General features: G+C 40.9%; 1 pseudogene across 1 annotated transcript; it reads right to left on the bottom strand.

Annotated features, from left to right (window-relative positions):
• Window positions 1-2271: 2271 nt before the first annotated feature.
• Window positions 2272-4856, bottom strand: LOC149146060 (F-box/kelch-repeat protein At1g30090 pseudogene; annotated as a pseudogene). The gene is made up of 2 exons (XR_016264667.1): window positions 3281-4856; window positions 2272-2960 (listed from the first exon to the last, which is right to left on the bottom strand). The product of XR_016264667.1 is annotated as an F-box/kelch-repeat protein At1g30090 pseudogene (transcript).
• Between the last annotated feature and the right edge of the window lie 615 nt (window positions 4857-5471).

The following is a 5471-nucleotide window of genomic DNA, read 5'->3' as shown; positions in this document are numbered from 1 at the left end:
TGCTCTAAACAAGATCCAATGATTAATTCCATCATAAAATGTGCTTAAAATTCTGTAACGTTACTTTACATTTCTGTTCCATGCCCGGTTCCTAACCAGGGATTCTCATCTCATGATCACAGTCATCGATTAGAAAATCACCAGAGACATTCAGCAAACCAGCGGTTCATATGTGAACACATCAATACCTCCTTGTCTATTAAGAGTTGTGTATCAATCCCACAATATGTCACTTGGTGTGAACAGAGTTAAGGATGAATGACATGCAACTAACCATATCATCAAATGCATTCTCAAGTTATCCCACAAGCAGACAAGCAAATGTTGTTTACGGAGGCATTTTTTTGGACATCTTTGCAATCATGGAATCTCAAGAAAAGAAGTCAAATGGAAATGGGCATGGGTTCGAATCCCATTCTTGACACCAACAAGAAAAGAAGTCAAATGGAAATGGGCATGGGTTCGAATCCCACTCGACACCAACAAGGAAACTAAAGTGCATCAAACCTGGGCGCAGGGGGAGATCCAATCCATTCGATTTCTATGCAGTGTTACGCGCATGGGCCAGGATTAGGGTTAGGGTTAGGGTTAGCCACGACTTTCGTGAGAAGCCATCAAAGATGGGGAGGCATGAGGGTAGTAGCAACGCAAAGCCTCTCTCATTCCAAGTCACGTGTTTGCTCCACGTTCACCGCATCAGCACAGAGCCGGGTTCTTCAAACAATAGTCATTCAATGATCTCCATAGTATGGAATAGCCAAAAACACACATTGGAGATGACATATTCAATGGAGATGAGATATTCAATGAAGAAAAAACAATGTACAATTTTTTGCGAGGGATAAAATCATAATTAACTATATGAATCAAACATGAATCTATACACAAGACAGTCTTTTAACTCCCAAATGAATTATTTTGGGACTCGATATATTTGTCACCGAAATCACGTTAAGCTGAAAAGACATTCTGATATTAATCTGTACATAATCAAAGGGGAAAGAGTCCGTACAATAAAATAAAACTTTAAAATATTTTTTGTGCAAATCAATCATCAAAACAAATTTAGTAGCATCTGTAAAGAGAAGTTAAAATCAGATTTCAAAAATGCCCTTGGATTCTACAGTTAACTTTATCAACCCTCTCCTAATTTTAGTCATTTTGACATAGAGTTACTATGATTACTTATGGAATGAATATTGCTTCAGCGTGTATGGCCTAACTGTAAACTTCCAAGACAAAAAGAGTCATTTAATAAAATATTGCCTAGCCGCTATCATAATTGCAGGGTTTGGGCTTTAGGAAACGAATGTGGCTAAACAAGCGTCAATGGAAGTGTTTCCTGAAATAAAAGCCTTTTTGACATAGAGTTACTGTGATTACTTGAAGAACAAATATTGCTCCAGGGTATATAAGTAACAGCTGTGTAACTATAAACTTAGAAGCAAAAACAGATTATTGCCTAGTTACTCTCATAATTGAGGGGCTTGGGCTTTAGAAGAAGAATGTGGATACAAGCGTCAAGCGTCAATGGAATTGTTTCCTGAAATAAAAGCCTTCCACTTCATCAGCTTCAACAATCAGAGCCAATGGACATTTACAAGATCTCCAAAGTGCAATATTTAGGAAACAATCACTCCCTTTATTTTGCCTCGTGTAGTCGAGATCCATGTTGGAAACCATACCTTACATGTTTTCTCAGTTGCCATTTGAGATCTTGACCAGAACCACAAATTGCCTCGTGTAATCGAGATCCACGTTGGAAACCATACCTTACATGTTTTCTCAGTTGCCATTTGGGATCTTGACCAGAACCACAAAAAGGATGACCAGAAAAAAAACTATCAAAAAGATGCAATGAAATAAAGTTGAAAAGCCCACGGGAGCGTAATTTTTGGTTTTTGATAGTGTATGTTTTTGCAGCTCAGCAGAAAAAGCATAAAAACATTCCTTAACTTTTACAGGTTTTAGAAACTTTAAGATGGATTTCAAAATAATCATTTTAAACTAAGGAAATCATGATTTTTCAACTTTTCGACTATATTTCGGGGTTAAATTAAAACATTAAGCAGAGCTCTTTCAATTATTCTGGTAAATTTCACGAGTGAAATGCAAATAACTAGATCTAAACTACATCCGAATATACAATTCTACATTTAAGACTTCAGAATTACCGAACAAACTGCAAATATACAATTCTACATGATACTTTAAAAGACTACTTCTAGAGATTACAAGACCACCAACCAAACTGGCTAAAATTCAGCTGGATGCAATATCGTAAAGTAATATATATTGAATTAAATATAGAACTCAAATCAAGAACATCATCCCCAAGCCTGTTTACAGGGCATTTTCAAGAACCCAATAGAGAAGGAAATGACATAATAATCAACCTGCGAACAGAATATCAATTTCCACTAGTTGAAAAGCTTCGCCAATGCCATAGAAGGGCCGACGAGCCCCGTTTTTCCGGGAATCTCAGGAAACACACCTCAATTTTTACCCTTATATTTATTCTTCCACTTTCTATGAGAGCTCAATCATATACTCCCAACACAAATCAGATCTAAACCAATTTCCACTAATTCAGAAACTTGACCTCAGCATACAGTAACAAAGAGATCCCCTGTTTTTCCAAGCACATGAGGAACACACCTGAATTGTACCATTATCAGAGAGCCCCACTCATTCACACTGAATAATTACATTTTCAAGACTCCCGAGTCCCAACACAATCAGATGTAAACCAACCTACTGCAATTTTCCATGTTATTGCAGCAAACAATTACCAAACAAATATCCTGTGCCAACTTCGGTTAATTGGTGAGGTCGACGAAATGATGAGCTATCCACCAGGGGTCCCTGGGTCTATGTGATATAAGAACCCTACAAAAGGTTTCTGGGGTTACGAACATTTTCTGCATGCCGATTTGGGTTGTAGTTGCAAAATTCAACTCCTGCTTCAGTAAAATGTACAATTTAATCAGATAGTTGAATTAGGCAAAATCCTGTCAAAACTTATTTGTGGGATATAATCACAGTTATATATTTCTAAAGTGAATTCGGCGCAAAAACTTGCAATCTGCAATCATCTTTAAATTAAAGCCAAATTAGGCAAAATCTCATCTAAACATATATGTGTAGAATTCAATAATAGTTATAGTCAGCCCTGCAGTAAATTCAGCAATTATATGCAATTTTCGTCGAATCAGAGCTGAATTAGACAAAACTTTGACACGACAAAACTTGTATGTGCAAAATGCAATCACAGTTTTACCTCTGAAGTACTGTCCATCCGAATTTCTTTCAATGAGAATCTTTTGAACAGTTTGTATCTTCTGAATAGGTGCCCCTTCGGAAGAATAGATGACCCTGACATCTGGCATGGCTTTAAAGCGAAATGAAGTCCGTTCTTGGGTTTGCAGCCCCTCGGGAGCATGTTTCTTGAAGCAAAAATTTAAAAAAGAAAACAGAAACCCTAATTCTGGCGCAAGAACAGAGGCAACTAGGCATAAAGAACCTGAGAATTCGAAGGTACAAAGTCGTAGAACGCCTCTGGGGCCTGTATAACCTCCCATTCAACAGAGACCGCGTTGGCGCTATAGGAGACAGTTCCAATGGCAACATGTAGGCTGCGGGCGACGACATAGAGCTTCCCGTCGATGGTATTTACAGAGAAGGGCCTTTGCAGTTCGGCAGGAATTGGCGGACCAGCGACGTGGCTCCAAGAATCCGATTTTGCATCGTAGAACTTTAATTTGGAATTGCCGTGATCGGAGATGATGAAAAGATGGTTGTCAAGCACAACAGAGAGCCCAGTCCAGCCCTCTCTCATCCCGACGCTCATGTCAGCCCAGCGGTCGAGCTTGGGGTCGTAGATCTGGCCGCGGGGGCTGAAATGAAAAGGCCACGACCAGCCTTCGGTCATATGAAGCTTCCCGTCAAGGACAGCAGCGTCGTAACGGGACATACTGGCGCCCATGTCGGCAACGGGGCGCCACTCGTCAGCGGCGGGATCGTAAGCTTCGGCGGAGCTGAGGTCGGAGCTGGGAGCCACGCTGCTGCCGCCCGCTGCGTAGATGCGGCCGTCGATGGTAACGCTGGCGAAGAACGAGCGCGGCGTCCCCATGCGCCCCGCGGCACTCCAGCGGTTCCTATACGTCTCAAATTTCAAAACGGAGTCCATCGGGCAATCGATGTCTGACCGCATCCCGCCGCAGACGTAAAGAACACCCGAGGCGGCGATCGAAGCGCACCCGAACCCCGGCGGGCATACTCGCTCGGCACAGGGCATCGCCGGGAGCACATAATAGAGACGGCGCGCGGGGTCTAGGGCTTGCCACTGTATCTGCCCGCTCACCCTGTGGTACGCCAACACGAAAAGCCACGCCTCTGCAACCCCCATCGCCCGCCGCGTGCTCAGGTAGCCATGATTCGACATGGCCGCCCTCCATGACCTCGAAACAGACCGCGCCACTGCCTGCTCCGGCAGGGATAGCCGGAGAAGGCAGCTCAGAGCCAGGTCCTCTGGAAGCCCTGGAATCAGAGGCCCAGGGACCGTCCTGCATCCATTTTTCTCAACCTCAGCTCCCTCACAGGATTCGAACTCCAGACATGACTCCACCGATGAAGACGCATAGGGCTCGGCGACCTGAGGTCTATAGAACTCTATGCGCCTCTGCTCCACGCTCATCGCCATGTGTATATTTTGTGTATATATTCACACTACCTCGGCCCTTCCCTGCAACACAGTATATATGTTCCACTTCGGGCTCTCTCTGGTGTTTTCCTCCGACTACTGTGTTCGAAATAAATTTCTGCCAACGCTATATATACACAAAGAGAGGTGTATATATACATATTGATGACGAAGAGTAGATATACACACTCGTCATGATCATGAGGGTTGAGGTTTTGTTTTTGTTTAGGGTTTTCATTTGAAGACAAGAGGGAAGGCGTGTCCGTTTCAATATTTGCAGAAATCTTGGGAGATTTTAAATCAAAAAAGTGTCATTATCTCACTGTGGTCCGTATCCGAACAAAATGTTTCTCACCAACCCCCCATTTGGTCTGCATTTCCTCGTAATTATTGGGGTTTCTTAGATTTTGATGAAACGTGATTTACGTAAAATATTTTATTTTATTTATTTTTCCATTTTTAAAGGAAACAATTTAACACAATGAATTTTTATTTTATTTACTTACACAATGAATTTTTATTTTATTTATTTTTTACTTTTTTAAAAAAAACAATTTAACGCAATGAATTTGTATTTTATTTTATTTATTTTTTCTTTTTTAAAGAAACAATTTAACACAATGAATTTTTATTTTATTTTATTTATTTTTTCCTCTTTTAAAGGAAAGAATTTAACACAATGAGTTTGTTGGGATTAAGTTACACAACAACGTTGTAATTGTGTTATTTTCATATTTATCATTTCAAAGTCTCATTAGAATATAATTTA

Source organism: Pinus tabuliformis, chromosome X, assembly GCF_031772625.1.
Source record: "Pinus tabuliformis cultivar Carrire ecotype Pingquan chromosome X, CPIR1, whole genome shotgun sequence".
Taxonomy (NCBI): Eukaryota; Viridiplantae; Streptophyta; class Pinopsida; order Pinales; family Pinaceae; genus Pinus; species Pinus tabuliformis.
This window is presented reverse-complemented; position numbering and strand designations above follow the sequence as displayed.